The sequence below is a fragment of the Macaca thibetana genome, chromosome 13 (assembly GCF_024542745.1).
Source record: "Macaca thibetana thibetana isolate TM-01 chromosome 13, ASM2454274v1, whole genome shotgun sequence".
In the NCBI taxonomy this organism is placed as follows: domain Eukaryota; kingdom Metazoa; phylum Chordata; class Mammalia; order Primates; family Cercopithecidae; genus Macaca; species Macaca thibetana.
Window position 1 is genome coordinate 28,081,652 of NC_065590.1, and position 23,753 is coordinate 28,105,404.

Consider the following 23,753-nt stretch of genomic DNA (forward strand, 5'->3'; position numbering starts at 1 on the left):
ACCATCCTAGGGGCTCTTAGGTCTAATCATAAAAAAAGGAGACCATGATCAATTTAGAAATCTCTTTAAGGCAAACATATTTCAGTGGGAAATACATTTTCCTATCTACAATGTTTGGTTCAGCATAATTAACATGAATAATTCAGGACAATTTCCTGATAGTTATTATATTTGAGAGTTTAGCTGGATCCTAACTGCCCTCAAAGTGTAGTCAGCATGTAAATTTCTCAGAACAGAGTGGAAAGTAGGTAGTTTGATTAAAATGTAATACATATTTTGAATTAACAATATTCAGGGTCTTAACAAAATGACCTTAACAATATTATTTTATAAAAATACATTTGCATAATTGTTGCAATGACGTCGCCGTCTCTTCCTAAGTCTCCCCCTAAGCCACCTAACGTATTTAATTTCTCTGTTAATCAATAAACTTTCATGAAATGGAGCATAGTTTATTTTATAGTTCATTTTAAGTTTAATGTCAGCTAAATGAGGGAGTGTGGTTTTAACCTAAAGAAAGTACACAAAAGCTCCGCTATTATAGAAATGAGAATGTTTGAATCAATTGCTTGTACTGGGTCATGCCATATTTACATTCTACAGCAAGACCTTTACCTTTGTGAACCTCTGATTTGGTTCCCTTTCGTTGTGTATAAAGGCATTAGGTTATAGGATGTGTTGTAAGAGAATGGAATTCATATGTGATAGTGTGATTTTATTTTTAAAATTTCATACTCTCTGAGTCAATTTTAAATATTTTCAGTATAAACAAAACATCTAAATGCAGGAAGATCTCTTGAGCTCAGGAGTTTCAGGTTAGAGTTAGCTAGGATTGTGCCACTATCCTCTGGCCTGGGCAATTGAGCGAGACCCTGTCTCTAAAAAGTAAACAAATAGAATGTAAATATAAATAAATTAAATAATAAAATAAATGTCTAAAAAATAGAAAATACATTTATTCTTCTGATACTAATTTAACCTCTCTGGAACATCCAAATTGTGACTACTTTAATCCCAAATTTCTATGTGCCCACTTTTCCATTGCCATAGAGGATTAAAAAGATGGTAAGATTTTTCACACTACCAGTTTGCTAGCCACAATTTTTACAATAATCAAGCTTTTAGAATCAACTGTCAGTTTATATTCTAAGCCTTTTTATTGATATTAGGAATATATACTTACGCTATATTCCTTGCATTTTGAGAGGTGTTTCTTACTTCATTATAGAAAATAAATAGGAGACATCAAGAGAAGAGCTTTGCATCCGTCTCTCTGAGAAGTTCCTCATTTATTATTACTACTGATAAAGGTTAATTTTGAGAAAAATCACTTAGTATCAGCATCAATTGCATCTTCTAACAGAATGTCAAAATTAAGCAGAATTAGTGGCCCAATCACAAGCAACATTGGACCATAGAAGCACCCTTCATAGAAGCAGCAGAGCCGACCTATGGGAAAGCAGGTTAGAAGATAATCTTCCACAGGCAGCTTACTCCCAACAGGACGAGGGAAAAGCCAACCCAGGTATGTCCATGTAACGGTACCAAGTGTTCCAATCAGAGAAACCACCACTTTTCTCTGGGATAAAAAGTGTAATGGGACAGAGTAAGGGCACCAAGAACACTGATTGCATTTGTCTACTGAAAAGGGGAATATCACATGTGGAGAAAAGGCATTCTCCCCCAAATTCTGTTATAAAAATTCTGTGTATATATATATATACACATACACACACACACACACACACACAGACACATATATATACACACACACACACACACACATATATATATATATATATATATGCATATTCCTTACCTTGTTTCTTCAGAAGCCAGTTTCCTCCTTCTTTGTGGTACATTTCTCCAAATTTCTTATTTCAGAAGTAAGAAATGCTATATGTCTATATGAATATATATACAGTTATAATATATTTATTACACACATTCACACACACAATTGATATGACTGCAAATTTAATGGAGACATTACAGTATTACTAATATAGCCATTGAGAATAAACACTCCCAACCCTGAAGCTCACATAACTTATAGCCCAAGAACTTGCCTGACCTCCCCAAATTTGTTTTCCAAAAGTGAAAAACTTGGACCAGGACCTGTGATGATCCTCTCAGGGTAGTGCTCTTCTCACACTAGGATATGGTGTTTCTTACAGTAACTATTAATAACTAATAACACTGTCTTTAAAACACATGGGTGAATTACTTTTCCAGCACTTTTAGTGCTGCCATTTTCAGGTTGTATTATATATTTATTCGTTTCATCCACATGGTCATATAGTCATACTTCTCTGTTTCCAATTTTCCTGTGGTAGAGGTCTAGTATGTAGAGGAGGAAAGCTGGTGTTATTTTCCAGGGCTGTGAAACTTAGTGCACGGTTTTAAAAATCAGAGTCATGCTTAATATTATATCACTATAGGAGATAAGAAAATAAATCCACTCTTAGGTACATCTGCTTACTACAAAAAACATATTGACTAAAGTAATCCCACATTTTAAAGAAACATCTAGCATTGAAATAGTGATGATGTCTAGTATTGATACAATTTTCTGAGCTAAACTTGATTGAAGCAGTTGGGCAAGGACATGTAAGTCCACAGCTCTAATGCAACAACCTTGGAAGTGATTGAGACAACAGGAAATGCCTCTTTTGGAAATAAGCTGGGAGGAAAAGTGTTAGTGGGAAGCAGGCCCCTCCTTTAGACAGAAACAAGAGAAGAACTCCTGGTGAGGAGCCTGAAGCCAGGTCATAGGTCAGGGCTTCTATAGCATTTATGCTGCTTGTTCGGAGGATTCTTTGGGAATTTACCCTAGAAACATAAATGAAGTTGGAACCCAAAAATAGGCAGTCTCTTTTTTGAATAATTACAAAATACATTTCATACTGAGGTTGTGTTGGAGCCACTTCTTACCACCTTTACCAATAAAATGGGCTTTTTCTAGAGACCCTCATTGTCAGAATGAATAATTGGTGCCCATTCTTTTCCATTTTTCTCCTCCAGCTTCTCCCTTCCCTGATGACATTGCCTTATTCTCCTAGCTAACCCAAAGAATATTGGAAGTTTTATACCTTTCTTGCTTAATGTCTTTCTCTGGTCTTGTTAGCTATTCATGCTTCTCAGTGTTCACTCATCTTTCCAGAGCCATCTTAAATCTTATTGACCCATCACATGTGAGTCAGTTAGGAGTTTGCAGATGCAACTAACTGAAACCCAAACACAAAATAGAGTGTTAGTTCACATAAGTCGATGTTGAGAGATCAGGCAGGTTTTACAGTTGGGTGGATCATGAACTGAAGCACATCTTAAAGGACTCAGGTATTTGATGTCACTCCACTCTGTTGTCTGCTTCCTATGGTTGTGGTTTAAGAGTAAGGAAGAACTTGGGAGGCTGAGGCAGGAGAATGTAGTGAACCCAGGAGGTGAAGCTTGCAGTGAGCTGAGATTGCGCCACTGCACTCCAGCCCGGGAGACAGAGCGGGACTCCATCTAAAAAAAAAAAAAAAAAAGAGTGGGAAAGAACTGTTCCGGAAGATGACATCCAATGTTTTCTTTTAAGTCAATGGCCAGAAGTTGTCATGTGCTCATTTCTGAACTAATGCCTGATAAGAAAGATGGCACTATCCTTAGATTAGAGTTGCCAAATCTTGGTGCTATTCACTTTTGTGGCCAGATAATTCCTTTTATGCAGAGCTTTCTCGTACATGGTAGGAGGTTTAGCACCATCCTTGGAGGCTATCTACTGAACGCCAAGTCTCCTCCACTATGTGACAACCCAAAATGTCTGTCAGCATTATCAAATGTCCCCCAGGGCAAAATGGTCCCCAGAACTGCAGCTTTAGACCCATAAAGTTAACCGCTCAGGATAAAGGTGAGCTTGTGGTACCCAGCTCCATAAGACAGAGGTGGCTACTCTATCAACGACAACAAAAAAAGTTTCTTTGAACAATTAATTAGAGGACAATGGTGATGTGTGACTAATCAACAATGTAAATTACACAGTTAAATCAACTCCTCTTTTAATATTGCTGATGATCAATCCAGGATAAGCCTGACACTCCTCATTTAGGTTCCCATCCATTCTGACTGGCTATGGAAGGGGAATTTCTATAAGGAGAATGGCCTGAATAAGAAGCAGGAAGCCGGCCGGGCGCGGTGGCTCAAGCCTGTAATCCCAGTACTTTGGGAGGCCGAGATGAGCGGATCACGAGGCCAGGAGATCGAGACCATCCGGGCTAACACGGTGAAACCCCGTCTCTACTAAAAATACAAAAAACTAGCCGGGCGCAGTGGCGGGCGCCTGTAGTCCCAGCTACTCAGGAGGCTGAGGCAGGAGAATGGCGTGAACCCGGGAGGCGGAGCTTGCAGTGAGCTGAGATCCGGCCACTGCACTCCAGCCTGGGCGGCAGAGCGAGACTCCGTCTCAAAAAAAAAAAAAAAAAAAAAAAAAAAAAAAAAAAAAAAAAAAGAAGCAGGAAGCCTTGCTTCTGTGAAAATATCTCTTGTCTGTCCTGTGTCATGGCTGCTCAAAGAGATCACAGTCCTACAGCTTCTACTACCTGGACAGAAGAAGTGGTGCTCAATTAACTCCATTAGCACATCACTGTTAGCATGTGAGATTTGTCAGGAGTTGCAGGATTTTCAGAACATTTGCTGTGAGTTGTGGAACCTTGGGGTAAACTGAGCATCTTTTGGACAAATTGGCTCACCTGGTGGCACTTAAATGGACCTGTCCTCATACGCATCTGTCCATTGAAATGCCCAATAGCAGGACTTACCATGCTGCCTTCCAAATCTTTGGCTACATCCCTCATTTCAGTGTAAAGAAGTCCTCTGCTCCTCAGGAAGCCATGAATGGTACAGAAGATGTCCTCTAAATTCCTTTACTACAAAGATGACAAACAGAAGATAAATGTTAATTAATTTGGAGTTTACTGGAACATAGCTCCAGATAAACCCAGCTCTCAGCATGTGGAGTATCATTACATGCTGGCATTAACCTCTTTCTTTTGTGAACCCTCCTGGGCATTGGCCTGGATACCTGAGGCACTGATTTCTGTTTTAATGTTAGCAGATGCAGGAATCAAGTTGCTTTCCTCCAGCCTTATCACCACTTATATAACACAATGAAGATCCTGTTATTTTAAATGAAGCAACTGTCTCAGATAAAGGAGGCTTTTGACATGACTTAAATTTTTAGCTGACAAGGAATGGAGTTCCAAATATGTGCATTTATCCATCTATTCACACACATTTATTTATCAGGCATTTTGTAAGTTCCTAATGGCACATTGATGTTTAAAGCAAAATCTCAGCCATCAAGGAAATCAGGGCCTAACTGGGAGAAGAAATGTGTAGAAAAATTATTAAAGTAGGCTGTAAAATGTGTCATAAGAGAAAAGAACAAAGTGTTGTGAGAGGACAGAGGCAGCACACTTCTAAAAGCAATCTGTGATCCAATTCCTGCTAAGAAACAGGCTACATTCAAAGAATTTACTAATAAGAGCTTAGTGGAGTGACTACTTACAGAAGCATGGGTTGGATTTGGGAAACAAACTTGAATAGCAAAGTAGCCAGGTACTAGCAACAGTGAAAGCCTAAGGGCCTGAAGAGGTAAAAGGAGAACAACATTACTAGAACTCATAAACAGTGTAGCCATTGGAAAGGAGCTGTCCAGGGCACTTGAGGTTGTGGGTAGAAGAGCAAGAGAAGCATAGTACTGCCAAAACTGTAGTTCTGGATGAAGTGGTGGTGTGCAGAAAAAATACCTAATCTTTCTCACTTCATGCCTTCTGAATTGGTGTGGCTACCTCTCATTGGCTGTTGCCAACTAGAAAACATGGCAAGGTGACGTGTTCTATAGAAGCAACCTCTTGGTAAACAAGGAAAGACAAAAAGGGCAAAAATGGAACATATATTTAGTACCAGGAGGGCAGGATGCATAGAAAAGGTGCTATTTATTGGGTCCCAGTAACTGAAACCAGGTTGGGAAGATCTTTGGGTTCTCATACCACTTCATTTAGTAGAGATAAAAAGACATTGGCAGACCGAAGAAAATGTGGTTTCTTTCTTTAGCTTTTTCCCTTCTTTCATTAGGGTTTCTGCAGACAGACTCTATGCATGTGTGTGGGCATGCACGTGCGTGTGTGCATGTGTTTGCATGTGTGTGTGTTCACTTCTCATTTGCATGAAGAAAAACAGCTTTACTATGACCAGAATAAAATTAAGGTTTTTAATATGATTTAAAAAAGTGAAGTAGAAGCAAGTGCTACAACTACTAAGAAATTATTTTAATTTAAAAAAAAAGTTACTGACCAGGGAAGAAATTTGGTGGATTAGGACAATAAATAATTTATTAGTAGGGTTTTCATAGTGGGGCTTTTAAGCAAGTTCATAACCTTACAAAAATGCAAAGTATTGTTACTTTATAGACTTTGAGGTGCCGAGAGAACTCCTAACAGACTAGGAAGTCTAATATCAAAGCAGATATCAGTTTTCTGTTTTTTACCTCACAGCTCATGTTGATCAGAGATGCCCATATATTTTAGGTTCTCATTAAAACTAAGGTGGCTTAGTATGCTCTGTGATATGTAATTTTGTCCCTGCTCCTATTTCATCTGGGCTTCAGACAACTGAGGTTTTTAAAAGATGCTTAGAATAATTGGCCAGATACTTCTGTATTTCCAAAAGTGTTTACAATTAGGTTGGCTTTTTTCCCTTCAAGCTTAGTTGAAAAAATGACAAAGGATGAGCTGTTTGTGTATCATTAATCTGTATCCTCGTTAACTAAAGTAAGATCTTTAGTCAAAAGGAAGAGATTAGGCTAATGATGGTTTCTGGCTGTTTGATTGTTTATCACTCCTTTTGTCATTTTTCACCCTCAACATCCCGTTGATTGAGCCAATTGTGAGTACAGGCAATCAATAAAACTCCAGGTGCCATGATTTGGCACTCCTCTGGCATACATTATGTGAGATGGGGGAAATGAGACTGTAGCACAGTTCATCAATAAAGAATTTAGGAAAATTTAGAAACACACACACACACACACAGCAAAACATTGGAAAATTTTCAAGCCAAGCATATGCAGTTGTGTTTTGTGGGTGTATATTTGTGTAGGATTATGAATTAAATAGTATTTTGGCAGAACAAACATGCAGTATGTATGCGGAGGAAGTATATATTAGTCTTACACAGACTATGTATCCTAACATATATTCTATTGGCATCCATTTCACCTGTAGACTATGTGTACATGGGTGCTTTGAGCAACTGACAAGTTTTGAATAGTTTTAACAGATCTTAATCTTTTTTACTTACAACAAGAAAGAAAAAAAAGACAAAATCATTTCTCTTGCTTTCAGAGATATTAGTCCATAAGCATTTGATAAGCATGTTATTCAATAGTCGATATGCTATAAAAATTAAATTTCCAACATAGTTCCTCTCCACATGAAAATATATTTTAGAGAAAATCAGAACCACTAGACGTAGGTAAATCTCAATTCGAAAATATTTTAAATTATTAAATAATTTGAAAAATGAATTTCTTAACTTCGAATATAACATATGTTATAAAGTTAGTTGTAAATGAGTACTAATTAACAAAAGTTAAGTGAATGGAAAGAAAATCAACAATCTTACATAGTCTATAATAAACATAAAAAACTTTTTAGCTTATAAAAGATGAAATGTTGAAGTTCACCAATTAAAATAAGTTATCAAGCCTATTAGGGAATGCATACAGGTTTTGTAAACTGTACGTTTTAAATGATTACCAATTTCCAACCAGAGCTTCTTTATTTATGAATAAACCCTTTAGATCTGGAAAAGAAAGCATTATTTTGGTCTCAAGTCACTTAAAAGCATACGGACTGTAAATGAGCTATGACACGTTCTGTAGTATAGAATTTGGAATTAGGGAGGTTGAAGGTTGGAAGTGTTTGCTAAATCTGGCCATTCCACATTCCCATCAGAACCACCGTTCTCTTTATCCTTCCTCATTCTTCAGAGGAAAAGAGAGTTTAGTGTGAGAAATGGTGTCACCGGTATGAATTATTTTTATTTTTAAAATTGAAATTTTTAAAAATTGTTATGTATTAGTTGTACAAATTTAGAGTGTATGTGTGATCTTTTAATACATATATAAAAGGTGTAACAACCCAATCGGGGTAATTGGTATGAATTATTTGCACCTGGCTCTGTTAAACTGAGGAGCCCACTGGAGACCTGCTCCTGAGTAGTGATGCTGTCACTGTGGCTGTGGAGATGACAAAGATAATGAAGAGACACTGCGTGAGCAGCTGTTATTACACTGTCCTTGCTGTGTGACTTGAAATCAGGGAGGAAAACAGCCTAACAGTGATGTCCACCGCAGCTGGGTGTGATCTCGCTGATCGTGCTCAAGAATCATCCGCCACAGCCCCTCCTTTGCTGCAGGAATTTTGACAGCAACACTGAGCAGCCCCTTCCCAGACAACTCTGCTTTGAGGGTTCAGTAGGCTACCATCAATATTTAGGCTACCTGCTTCTACGGGTCTCCTAATGTAGATTTGTAAAGATTGTATAAAAATCTTTTAGGTGCCTTCCCTTCCCTCCCTCCCTCCTTCCCATCTTTGCTTACTTTCTTATCTTCCTCCTTCCCTACTTTTCTCTCTTTTTCCTCCCTTCTTTTCTTCCCTCCTTCTTCCTTTTTCTCTCCTCTCTTCCTTTATTCTTCCTACATTTAAATGATTGTGGGCCAGGAGTGGTGACTCATACCTGTAATCCCAGCACTTTGGGAGGCCAAGGTGGGCGGATCATGAGGTCAGGAGTTCGAGACCAGCCTGGCCAATGTGGTGAAACCCTGTTTCTACTAAAGATACAAAAAATGAGCCAGGTGTGGTGGCAAGCGCCTGTTATCCCAGCTACTCAGGAGGCTGAGGGAGGAGAATCTCTTGAACCCAGGAGGCCGAGGTTGCAGTGAGCCGAGATTACACCACTGCACTCCAGCCTGGGTGACAGGGCGAGACTCCATCTCAAAAATAAATAAATACATACATGCATACATAAATATATAAATAAATAAATTAAATAAATAAATAAATAATTGAATTACTACTATGAATTAGATACTGTTGAAGCACTAGGAATACAAAAGTGAATAAACAACCTCCCAGTCCAATTATAGCTAGTAAGAGAAGACAAAGCGCTTAACAAACAAAATAATAATAATAGCATTGGGTAGCAACATGTACTATGAAGAAAAATAAGGCAGATGAGAAAATAGAATGTGTTGTTTTAGATAAGGCAGTCATATTAGTTTTCTAGAGCTGCTGTAAAAAATTACCATAAACTTGGTGGCTTAAACCAACCAACAGTCAAATGTATTCTTTCATCATTCTAGAGGCCGGAAATCCTAAATCAAAGCATCAGGAGGGCTATGCTCTCTTTAAATGTTTCAGAGGAAAATTTTTCCTTGACTCTTCTGGCTTCTGGTGGTTCCATGTGTCCCTTGGCCGGTGGTTGCATATCTCCAATCTCTGTCTCTATGATCGGATAGCTTTGTTTACTTCCTTCTGCTTTATCCTTTTTCTCCTCTTCTGTCCCTTATAAGGACACTTGGTCAATGGATTTAGGGCTGAGTGGTAATCCTGGATGATCTCATCTTAAAATACTTAATTACATCTGCAAAGATTCTTTTTGTAAATAAGGTCACATTCAGTTTCTAGGGATTAGGATGCAGGTATATTTGTTGGGCAGCCAGCACATTACAGAAGTCACAAAAGGCCTGTTGGTCAAGAAAGGGCTTTTGGTTAAGATAACATTTGAACTGAAATCAGGATCAAGTGAGGAAAATGAGCCAATATGAAAATATTATGTAACAGGAAATATATAAATCACAATGTTTATCCGAAAAGTATTGATATCTTGAAAAAAAAATCTGAGGCACATTCTAAAAAGAGTTCTGCACCAACCTTTTCATTCTTGCTTTGTAAATATAAAATGCTAGTTTTCAACTTTCATTAATGATTATTTTTATGCTAGTTCTTAAAATTTGTCTTGGATTGTCACCAATGTATTTATGTATTAAGTTCAATAATATATCAGGGATGTAAAGGCTCTAGCTCCAGGGGTTAGAGATAAATGAAAGTGCTAGAAGCTTCTTGAATTATAATGGTAGATTCTCCTTGTGGTGTTTACAGTTGCATGCACAGTTACACACTAGGACCTCCCCATACCCTCCCCAATTCCATCATTAACACTTTGTGCACATTTTTAACATTTCTATTCTTCATAAAATGCATTTATTTATGGAAAGTTCATAAGTTATGTCAATGTAATGTGGAAGTGTCAACATGAAAACTAACATGAGGAAGGGGTAGAGATGCTTATGGAGGTCAATGGATGAGAATGAAACAAAAAGAGGTGTTCCCTCCCTCGCTCCTTTCTTCCCTCCCTCCCTCCTTTCCTCCTTGCCTTCTTTCCTTCCCTCCTTCTTTTCCTCCTTCCTTCCTTCCTTCTCAATTTTTTGCCAGGCTGCAGTGCAGTGTCACAATCATAGCTCGCTGCAACTCAGATCTCCTCGGCTCAAATGATCTGTTCACATCAGCCGCCCAAGCAGCTGGAACTACAGGTGTATGCCACCACACTCAGCTAACTTTTAAAAATATTTTGTAGAGATAGGCTCTCACTATGTTCTCTAGGGCTGGTCTCAAACTTGGCCTCAAGTGATCCTGGCATTTATTTTCTAAAAGAAAACAAACAGACAAAAAACTCAGTCAGAATGCAGCTGAGAACTGATCACAATAACCACAGTAAATTTTAAATACTAGGTGAAAGTATCTTGCTAAGTACAGAAAAAAAAAAAAAAAAAAAAAAAAACATTTTTCTATAGGAAGGGTTTCTTTTATTTTTTCTTTTTCTTTCTTTCTTTAGAGATAGAGTCTCACTCTGCCCACCAGGTTGGAGTGCAGTGGCACCATCTCAGCTCACTGCAACCTCCACCTCCTGGGTTCAAGCAATTCTCCTGTCTCAGCCTCTGGAGCAGCTGGAATTACAGGCATGCACCTCCATGCCTGGCTAATTTTTGTATTTTTGGTAGAGACAGGGTTTCGACATGTTGGCTAGGCTGGTCCTGAACTCCTCACCTCAGGTGATCTGCCTGCCTCGGCCTCCCAAAGTGCTGGGATTACAGGCCTGACTTACAGGCCTGCCCCGCCAGGAAGGGTTTCTTATTTCCGCTTTCTAAAAATAATGATTTATGTTGAAACCAGAAGAATTTCACGACACAGCAGAAATCAGCATGAGACAGATCTGTTTTTTGTGCATCAAGATTTTTTTACTCATTGAAATGACTTTCACCTGTGACCCAGTTGTAAAACATAGATGTGAGGAGATTGGGTAATTTTGTCCTTCGCTCTTCACAGATTCTGCGTGTCAGTATCTCATGCAACTAGTGCACCACATGACCCGCAGCCATAACCAGCATTCTCAAAGTGAATAGGAGTTCAGATTTCCTCTCCTTAATTACATTGTTTTACTTACCAGAAAGCACAAAGGGCTAAAGCTAGAAGGTACCTTCTACAATGTGAAATGAAGGAAAACTCATTTTGTATTCAGAAGTCAGAAAATCTGATTCCTAAATACGTTTCTGAAATTCGGTCTCTTCACCTGAAATGCGGCTATAACACTGCCTTCACAAGGTGTATATAAATGTTTTTTTTTTCTTTTAATATCATCAGGCGGTGGCTCACGCCTGTAATCCCAGCACTTTGGGAGGCCGAGGCGGGCGGATCACGAGGTCAGGAGATCGAGACCATCCTGGCTAACACGGTGAAAACCCGTCTCTACTAAAAATACAAAAAATAACCAGACGTGGTGGCGGGCGCCTGTAGTCCCATACCCCCCAAAAAAGAATAGCTTAAAAACAACTGCCTCAATGCATTTTAGTTGAGAGCCCACAGTTGTTGAAAGGAGTCCTCATAGCCCTTCCCTTTTTCTTTTATGTCATCTTTCTTTCCCATTGACTTCCAGATGACACAATCATTTTTTGTGTGTGATGGTTTTGATCTTTTCCAACAATGTTAATATCCTTAATGTTGATTAGACTCTGCAATTGCCAAGAAAGGTACAAGCATTTGTCAATTATATATGTTAAAAACATCTTTTTCTTCTCTGTGACTTGTCCTTTCACTCTCCTAATGATGTTTTTGACGGATAAAAATTTTTATTTTAATATAATCTATTAATCTTTCTATTTGTAGTTAGTGTTTTTTTGTATTCTATTTAAAAATTGCTACTGCCTCCAATCATGAAGACAGTCCCCAAAGTTATTTTTCACAATCTTTATTGTTTCACCATATCTTTATTTCTTTTTAAAATTTGTAGTTAGGCCAGGCACGGTGGCTCACATCTGTAATCCCAGCACTTTGGGAGGCCGAGGTGGGCGGATCACCTGAGGTCACAAGTTCGAGACCATCCTGGCCAATATGGTGAAACCCCATCTCTAATAAAAATACAAAAATTAGTGGCCGGGCGCGGTGGCTCCCAGCACTTTGGGAGGCTGAGGCGGGCAGTCCATTCCAGCACTTTGGGGGTCAAGTTGGGCAGATCACGAGGTCAGGAGTTCAAGACCAGCCTGGTCAACATAGTGAAACTCTGTCTCTACTAAAAATACAAAAAATTAACCAGATGTGGTAGCAGGTGCATGTAATCCCAGCTACTCGGGAGGCCAAGGCAGGAGAATCACTTGAACCTGGGAGGCGGAGGTTGCAGTGAGCCGAGACTGAATCATTGTACTCCAACCTGGGTGACAAGGGCAAAACTCCATCTCAAAAAAAAAAAAAAAAAGTATGTAAATATTATTCTTTTTAAACTAACTTTTATCTTAATTATATTACTCTGTGATCAAAGAATGAATAATAGTTTTCCATAGAAAGGAATTTATTGGTATTTGCTTTGTGGAAATTGAAAGATATCCAAGTATAATCATGTTACTTAAGTCCTCCTGTTTTACTGAAGAAATTCCAAGAAAGATGTGTCAACATTTTGTCTTAATATGCTAGAGAAATGTGTAATTTCTGCTATTCAGAATCTATTGAGGCTTTCTTTTTGGCCTTACTTTGATCAGCTTTTTAAAAATCTTACATGATCACTGGGGGAAGGAAAGCATATTTTCTTTTGGTAAACTTTGAATCAAACCTATTTACTTGGCATTAGTAAGTATTACGTTATCCATATATTTGGTACCCTCATTTTTATTTCCCTTCACTGATCCAACAAGTATTTATAGAGTAACTATTAAGCACCAGAACTCTTCTACTGACTAGATGTTAAATAATGAGAATCGCATGTGGTTTCTACCTACAAGTTAACAAGGAGAAGAATTTGAAAGCAATGAACCCTAGAAAGGTAAGTACAGGGTAATAAGGAGAGAATATAAAAGAGGAATGGGACCTGTCCTTTCTGGGCATGAAAGATGTCTTCATTTTGAAAGGGACAACTCATTTATATTTGAAAGATGATTGGGGTTAACTAAACAGGTTCAGCTGTCAGGTGGGGAGGTCAGTAGGCTAAGAAATAGTTTTAAGCAGAGAGAGCAGTGTGATCAAACATTTTATTGTGGAAAGGATGCTTATGAGGATCTGAAAGGCAAGGGCAGCTCCAATGTCAACAGCAAGGAGGAAGTGGGGCTAGGTGACCCTAGAGGAGTTGGCATGAGGCAGATCATACAGAACTTGTGGACCATATTAAAAATGTGAACGTGCCTCGGAAAAACTGATGTATCTTATAAAATGCTCCACAGAAAAGCCTCAAACTAGCTTAAGCAGTACAAAATTGATTTATTGGATGTCATCTATGTTCCAGAATTGTGGGATAAAGGCTCTTCCTTGATTCATTTGAAAAGTTCTCCCTCCGGTCCTCCCCTTTCCCTGCGCTCACAGCTCACTTCTAGCCCTAACAGTTCTATCAATAGGCTGTCTCCAATCACGGGGACAAACTATTTGCTGATGGCACCCGGAGCAGTATGGTTTCACAATCACTTCTCAAGGAAAGAAGAAAGCATTTATCCTCAACCTTCTCATAAAGTCCTCACTTCCTTCTTGTATTTCTATTATTTTCTCCTTCATTAGTTTTTACTTTGCATATTCTGAAATTTTTAAATGATAGATAAAAGTGTTAGAGAAAGCATCATCTCTACAATGATGGCTTTTTTATGGGATTTGAGTGTTTTCATTACAATCACCCATATTTTCCAAGTATCCCTATCAACGTCTCTTTATATATCTGTCTACTTTTACTTTATTTTATGATTTTGGTAATCAACAGATTCATTATGGTTGGTACCTATTGTTAACAAACTATATGGCTTTGTTCTCTCTATATAAAGAGAATGAATTCTACTGTTGTATAATATATTCTATTTTTCCTTAAATTTTTCAAAAAAATAAAGAATGTATATTTTAAAATCAAATTCAAGCAAAAGATTATAAGCTTTATTAATTTCTTCATATTTGCTTTAAGGAATATTATATATCTTGTTTACTTTCATCTAAAGCTTATACCTATTTTTAATTTAAATGCTAATTTCCCAAGACTTGGCCTTTTATAACATGAATTTCCTTTTGTGTTTTGTTTATTTTAATCGATCTTTCAGTTAGCTGGAATATTACTAAGGGAGTTTTGTTTTTCAGAAAGAATATGCTAGTTATTTGTGTTTTGAGGCTTGAATATCTGAAAATTTTCTGCAGCTGTCTTCATATGTAAATGATAACTGGGCCAGCTATGGAATTCTTGGCTTACATTTGTTTTCCAAAATTCCGCTCATGTCCCATTACTGTTATTCTCTCATGTTTCAAAAGGTAGGTATTCTAATTTTTGTTTCTAGCCTCACAGCCCCTACAACTCTTTGGGTTACAATGAGTAAAGTTGGGGTGAAGATCAGGTCACATGGTTCAAATTTCTTCAATTTACTTTGTTCAAAGTCACATTCCTTCTCAAGAAGATTAATTACATTTTAGCCATGACAAAATTCTATAATAATTCCTCTCAGCAATAAAAAAAATTCTGGAAAGCCACTGCCATTTGAATGACTTTCTCATTTGGCTCGCATCATAGATGATTTTTTTTTCCTCTATCTTCATATTTCTCAACAGAAACTGGAACTGAGGTTACAGTAAGATTTGTATAATCAAGGTTTTTCTTTCCTAGGAAGTTTCAAGAATATTTTAATCTTAACTGCAGCAACAAATACTTAGACTTCTTTCTTAGAGAAACATTTAAAAAGCAGTCAAGGATCTGCAAGGATCTTCCAGAAATCAATTAGAAAAAGGCCAAGCATCTAATAAAAAATGAATATTCAAATAACAAATATATAAAAATGTACTTGGTCTCCAGAGAAATTCAAATTAACACCACAGTGAAATACTCTCTATACATACCCTCCAAAACATTTAAAGTTAAAATTAATAATGCCAAGTTTTAGTGAGGACATGGAGCAACTGAATCTCTCATCTAATTGTGAAAATGAATCATCATTATCTACTACAATTCAACATCCGCATGACCTTTGTCCCAGCAATTTTTACTGCTATGTAAATATCCAGTAGTATGATAGCAAATGTGCAGAAAGACATGTATAAGCATATTTGCAGTTGCACTATTTGTAGTAGCTCTAAATTGAAAACAACTCAGATGTCCAACAGGGTATATAAATTGTAGCATATTCATAAAATTAAAACCATATAGTGTTTTTCAAAGAAATAGAATCATGTTCACTGTGATGATGTCAATGAATCCCGTGAATATGGAACTCAGCAAAGGATGCCACACACACACAAACACACACACAAACAAGCACATTACAAACCATATAATTTAATTTATAGAAACACAAGTGTGTTCATTCTAACTCGTTGATAGAGACACATATGATTTTTGAATTCTTAATATATTTTAAATTAAAAGTTAATAAGAAATCTATATGCCTATGCACACAAATAAGTACATACACACACACACACTCACACACACCATGCACAGAAAACCCTTTTGAATTCATATTAGAAATTACAAACTACTTAGAAATTGGAAAGAACAAAAACGCTAAATACCAAAACCCAAATATGTTTGCGCAAAGACCCATCAATTTTTTTCTGTGTTGTTCAGTCAACCACTATCTCTACTTCTACAACTACACTATATTTGTATCTCCAAAGAGAAATATTTAGAATAATATTTCATTAATATTGAAAATAATTTTCTTATTTCTTCTAAGTAGAGAAAATATTGATAATTTTTGGGTTTTTGCTTGTATTTTAAAATTATTTTAATATGAATTTAATAAATATTCCTTATATTTCTTTCTAAATATAAATCATTATTTAATTTAGATCTTTTATTTATTTTTAAGCGTTTATTTAATAGAATCTTATTCAATTTAAATTCTTTATTAATTCAAGTAAAAGTGTCCTACTAGGTTTTATCAGACATATTCCTAAAATCAAAACCCAGCAAGCACAGGACACAGGACATATCATATGATACATATGATTCTAAATATTGAGCAAATATTTGTATTAAATATGTAGTATCCAAATCTGAAAAAAATAAACTTATAAAGGATACATTAAAAAAGTGAAATTTATATTGGTAATGTTGTATAATAGAGACATTAAGAAATGAATTAAAATAATTATATTTTTAATTTTATTATACATATAATTCATATTTTTAAAAAACTAATAATTTTCTATTTTCGTAAATATGACTGATTTTAATAATGTCTCTTGCTCTCTCTCTCTTTCTCTCCCCACCTTTTATCTCATTTTCCTAAGGTGTTTCCCATGTGGTATTATTCGTGGTATTCAACTCAATTCTGTGTGCTTGTCATCTCTCTTTTCACCCCTTACTAGTGTTTATGATATCATTTTAAATTTCTTTTAAAAACTTAAATTCAAGTTTCTGTTAATTTGTTCCAGAAAATGAAGTACTTGCAGGGATATATATATATATATTCTTTCCTTTGACTTTCAATATATTCCAAATGCATTATTTGTTATCTTTTTGCTACTTTATTTTTTCTTCATTTCTTAGTTTTCTAAATTTTCTTTTTTTGTGTTAATTTTCCCACCTTATATTTGTGTGTTTATCTCTATTCTCACAAGAGACATGCTAAAAGTCTCTGTTTTATTTTTCTGATCAAAGAACTAGATCTTGGACCTACTCATCTTTTCATTTCCTACTCCCTACTCCCAATTGTTGCAACCTCTGTCTTCTTTTTGGCCTTCTGCAACTTTCTAAGTTGCAAAACTTCTCTGTTGTCTTCATACTGCCTATCTTTCCTTTCTCCTTTTTATTGTCACGAAAATTTGTTTTGTTCTCCCCCTGCAACTATTATATAGAAGCTATAAGATGGGGACTCTCTCTTCTTACTTTGGGAAATGAATATACCTCCATTTATATTACAATGAAACAGGTGAGCTTTCTAAAGTGCTCCTCCACTTAAAATCTTTCTCACTACTGTACCTCCATACCACCTCAAGTATTGCACTTATGTATTCTTGCTCTTACCTGCATTGTAAATCACATTCTTTTTCTCCTAAATCTTTTGCATCATCCTTCAAGCATGTTCTATTGCTTTTTACCTTTACTTTTTTTATTGAGACCTGTCACCCAGGCTGGAGGGCAGTGGCACAATCATAGCTCACTGCAGCCTTAAATTCTTGGCTCAAGCAATCCTCCTGCCTCAGCCTCCTGAGTAACTGGGAATATAAGCACATGCCACCACACCCAGCTAATTTGTTTATTTATTTATTTGTTGAGGCATAATTTGCTGTCTTGCCCAGGCTGATCTGAAACTCCTGGCCTCAAGCAATCCTCCAGCCTCAGCCTCCCAATGCACTGAGATTAGAGATGTGAGCCACCATGCCTGGCCAGTTCTTTGCTTTTAAAAGACAACAAAAGAATTCGTTGCATCACGTATCTTCTTTTCTTTTATATTTGCATTCAAACCTTATATCCTCTACTAGCTTCAGTCTTACCTACCTTTTTTTTTTTAAGAAGTCACATTTCTCAAAAGAAATGCTTCTTGCACAAGAAACTTGTGTTTCCCTAGTTTCTGCTCATTATCAAACTACAATAATATGGATTCTGCCTTCACCAATTTTCTTCAAACTGCCATTCTCAGTTGCTAGCAACTTACGTATTATAAATTCAACAGCAAAATTATAAATGATAGTCCAATCCTTCTTCTTATTTTCTTTCTTTGACTTCTGTGATGTCGTGCCTCTCATTTTCTTCTTATCTCTTTTGTTCAACTTCTAGGTTTTTATTTTTTTGCATCCTTCATGTAGTTCTTAAATATTAGATTTCATCACGGCTTTATCTTAGATTTTCATCTCTTCTTACTTTGTATGTTTTCCCTGGGTAATTGCATTAATCCTCATGTTTACAATTATTATAGCCATGCTTACAACTCTAAAATGTGTATTAAACATTTTAATCTCTTCCTAAGTTGAGAAACTTAGAAACTGCATATCTACTGAAACCTAGTTTTATGTCACTATATATCTCAAATACTACATAACTGATGTTAATTTAATGATTTTCTCAAAACTATATTTTTCTTCAGTAATTTTAGTCACTAAATAGATGGTTTTTTTGTTTTTTTTTTTAATCACCCATTTAGTTTTTTATAGCCCATGTAGTACTGGCTACCTTCTGTCTATCCAATCAATAAGAAACTCCTCTTGAATGCACCTTCTAAAAAACTTCAGGGTTTCTTTTCTACATATAAGCAATCAAAACCCCACTAAAAATCCACATAAACTTTACCTGAAATGTTGTGAAACTGCCTAATTTGTTTTCTTTCATATGTAATGCCTCTGTAAATTCATTCTTATTGCAACTACAGAAATGATCCAAAAATGTAAACCATATCATGCCATGCTTGGACTTTCCTTTTGCCTTTAGGTAAAGATGACAGCCCTTAACATGCCCATAAGGCCTTGGCTGACCTAGCTACCATTGACTTATATCCTGAATCTCATGTTAGTTTCTCCTTGGTTGATTTTTAATTCACCTTTCCTTTCATTTACTAAAACAAGCTTCTCCCTTTCAAGAAAGGGAGAAGGGTCTATCTTCTCATAGGGTCTATCTTCTTGTTGATTACAATGCTTTTATACTATCCAGTCTTACCATATACCAAAATTAAACCCCATTGTCACTCCCATTCATCAAGTGAAGTAAATGCATTTTTCAAATCTTAACTTAAGCCTCCAACACTCAGAGAACATTCTTCTGATCATCCTGACTAGATGAGGCCTTCTCATTATAATTATCCAAAGTACATCCTATGGCCTTCATAAGTTACTATAATTCTAGTTAAAAATGTAATTGCTTAGGGTAGGCTTTGCAATTTAGATTATGAGCTATATAAGAGCTTGAAAGATGTCTTCCTTCTGACTATAGTGTCAGTACGAAGAATAGCATCTGGAAGACAAGAGACACGCAATATAAATTTATAGAATAAAAAAATTAAAACCCATTGGTTTGGAAGACAGCTATCATGTTCTCACTATTAGGAACCAAGGATACCATCAGTATCTCACCATCTTCTAGATGCTATCCTTTACTCTTACCCCAGTCAAAGGCTTAATTTGTCCATTACTGTAAAATCCAATTATTAAGATAGAATGTTAGTGCTATGTGTTATAGCATTTTAATGTTACTTCAACACATCAATAAATTCTGGTATAATAGAGAACTCTGGGTTAATTTGTATTTTGGGTAGACTTTAGGCAGTAGGAAAAGTCAATTTCCAGTAGCAAAAAAAGTCTATTATGGACTTGGAAAGCTAGAAATATATGCCACTTCAATGGCTAAATAGTTATTTAGCTTTAAGCAAATGAAAACACATGACCCAGTGGCTTAATTACTTAAAACACTTAAGGCAATTTCACTACTTCTCTTAATTTATTTATAATTAAATGATTTGAAATTCGGTTTTATTAAAACACACACACATACACACACCGAGGATTTTCCCTCTATTCAACGCAAGACTTTCTAAGACATTTTATCTAGGGAAGAACTAGTATTAATAGATATATACAATTTACATATTAAATCAACGTGACTTCTACTGTCTCTCAATTTATTCATTTTTAGTTAAAAGCCATTTTTGTTTTAATTTGATCAAATTGTTAACATTGGTTTCACCTTCTCCAAACAGATTAGTTTGGCATAAATAGTATGTCTTCTAAATTGATGTTGCTTCAGTTAATGATAGAGACTATTAAGCTGAGTCTCAAGTAATGCCATTAAATAATGAATTGATCCTTGGTTTTAAAAATGGCCTTGGGAAGGCCTATCTTAGTGAAGTCAGTGATGTCATCTTAAAATGAGAATTGAAGAGAGATGACAATTTTTTAACAAGAATAAATTTAAAACAGCAAAATAGTTTACCTGTAGAAGTATTAGTAATATAAAGAACAACAAAAGCCCCAAAGAGTATAATAACGAACTTCAACAGGTAAATTAGGTGAAGTAATCAATGAATTTCCCAGCGTCATATCATGAATCACTGGTTGAGCTGATTTTAAGACACCCTGGACTCTACTACTTGTTCTATTAGAAGGCAAAATACTTTTTCTTCTTAAATTTGGGAACAATTTGCTTTCTCCTCTGACTCTTGTTTCACTGATAAAGGTAAAAGTAATTAAAATAACAATTTTTCCAATTTGTATGGTACACATATATAAATTCTTATGGGTGTGAGCATATTATAACACAAATTGCATTTGTATCTGGAAATAAGATCATTTTTTACATAGGCCCAAATTAATTTATAAAAGATATACTTTTGTTCAACGTGGGTCTAAGTACATTACAAATACTAAGTTATTCAATCCTCACAATAACCCCGTGGTGAAAGTACCATTTTCTTCATTTTTTAAAGATAAACATCAAGTTTCAGTGATTTGTCAAAGTACAAGCTACTGGTTAGTAGTATATATGAAAATATATTTTTCAATGAAAATTTCTGTGTTCTAAGTTATGTCAGATAATATACATAAGTTCGCACACTGTATATTTTTATTCTTATTGTATACCTGTGAGGGAGATATTTAATCATGCCTTTTATAAAGAAGAAGCTGAGTTACAAAAATATTTAAGCAGCTTGTTCAATAATGACTAAAGGGACTTGAAGCCAGTGCCTCAGCTCCAAACATGAATTCCTATTACTCTGCAATGTTGGTTCCCTCTATATTTTAACTACTATACTTTAATATACTCTTTTTTTAAGTATAGTTAATAGTCTATCATTAAGTACTCTATATTTTAAGTACCTTTTATATTAAAGTGATAAAACATTACTTTTCACATTTTTGTTTTGCTGAGGTCATATTCAGCATTGTTTAATTGTCTATACAATGATCCTCTGCCCAAGAAATCCTAAAAGAAAGCAAAAGTTTTAGGTCTCTTTGTTGGGAAGCATCATTGCTATATAAGCTAAAAGTTAGAAAAGAAAAGAAAATCCCAAACTGTGATTTGTGTGTTTTATTTTTCAATACGCCAAACGTGTTGCCCTTGGAAATCTGTTTTATAGCAAAGAGTCAAAACATTCTCTTTTAGTGTTTTGTTGGTTTGTTCTTTAGGTTTCAGATAGCTTTTGCAAGTATCGTTTAGAATAAAGGGTTATAATACATAGAAGTAAAGTTGTCGATGTGTGCAAACTACCAACCGTGTGCTATCAATGAGTTAGCACTGAATTTAATAACTTAAAACGTGGTTCCACCTAGTACAGATGAGCAGAATCCCACTTTAGAATTCATTGTATTGTCCCATGTGTGCCTTACATTTATTGGAATTAAATAGAACAACTGAAGGCACTTTGGTAGAATCATAGGGTAGGAAAGAAATTTGACTGAGAATTTCAAGTCTGGCTCCACTTATAACATGATCTTGTAAAATTACAGTCTAACTTTCTTCAAATGGTAAAATACAGGAATTGAACTAGATTGTAATGTCAATTCTTGCTTAGAAGATTATTTTTCAATAGCGAGTATATTTTCAGTGATGAGTGATAAGATGGCTACGTTCAATCCCTCCATGTTTAATGAGAGCAGACAAGTAATTTAACACACCTATGCCTCAACATTCCAGTACAGATCATGAGAAGTAGTAAATCCAAACGACTTCATGCTTCTAGACCAATGCTGTCCACTGGAAATATAATGTAAGCCATAAGTGTGATTTCAAATTTTTATTAGTTACATTAAAAAGTTAAAAAAAGATGAATTTAAGTTTAATAGGATATTTAATATTATCATTTTAGCATGTAATTAATATAGAAATATTGATGATATATTTTATATTTTTATGATACTAGGTCTCTGGAATCTATGTATATTTTACATTTAGAATAGCCACATTTTGGAAGGTTCCTTAGCTACATGTGGCTAGTAGCTACCATTTTGGACAGTGCAGATCAGGTGTTAATTTCCTCATCTGTCAAAGCATATAACCAAGATAATGCTGCAGTGAGTATTATAATTGTTTCTACGATCTGCCTTGTTTAATTTAAACTATATACTACTGTGGCATTAAAAGTAGCCTTCTTTTAAAAACACAAAGATAGGATAAATATCAAAATACAACTCAAAGTTTTTCATTTTAAATTATACATGTGTATAATGCCACCACTTGACAATGAGGAGGCAGTGAATTAGAGAGAATAGAATTCGGGCTTTAAAATCTGAAAGGCTTGATTCAAGGCCAAGCCAGGTCACAGAGGAAGTTTGCATGTGTGTTTACACATGTGTTTGTGCACACTCATGCATATGTGCCTTTCATACACTATTCCCTCTAGGCTTCATTTCTCTCATCTATAAAATGAAGATAACAGCATTCCACATGCAGGGTGTTACATTCATCATCTGGCATATAAAATATTACCCGCAAATATCTCTTTCCCTCACTGTACTCCCACATCTTTTGCTTTCGATTCAATCACAGCAACCCTTCAGGATCTTACAGCTATCTATGGAAAGAGTGAGGTTAGTTTAAAAGTATTACATAGGCCAGACGGGGTGGCTCACGCCTGTAATCCCAGCACTTTGGGAGGCTAAGGTGGGTGGATCACCTGAGGTCGGGAGTTCGAGACCAGCCTGACCAACACGGAGAAACCCCATCTCTACTAAAAATACAAAATTAGCCTGGCTTGGTGGTGCATGCCTGTAATCCCAGCTACTTGGGAGGCTGAGACAGGAGAATCACTTGCACCCAGGAGGCGGAGTTTGTGGTCAGCCAAGATCACGCCATTGCACTCCAGCCTGGGCGACAAGAGCAAAACTCTGTCTCAAAAAAAAAAAAGTATTATGTAACACAACTTACAAGCATTAAGACTTTGTTTCATACAACTTAAGGGCTGTAGAATTTCATTTATGTATAAACAAAAAGCTATATAACTATATCAGTTAGATAGCTTCAGGAACTAATAGAGAAATTAATAGCAATAGTAATGACATTAATATTATTTCTTACCTATCATTGAAAGTGAAGATCTATGTCTATCCAGTCATCTACCAATCTACCTAACAATGACTCTATATTAGGAATTTTTTAGACGTTTCATTTGATTGATGAAATTGCATGGTGATAATGATATTCCTTTTTCACTTTACTAACTTTGAAACTAATTTCTACAAACATTTTGTCAATTTGATGCCTAGTTTCTTTGTCTCTAA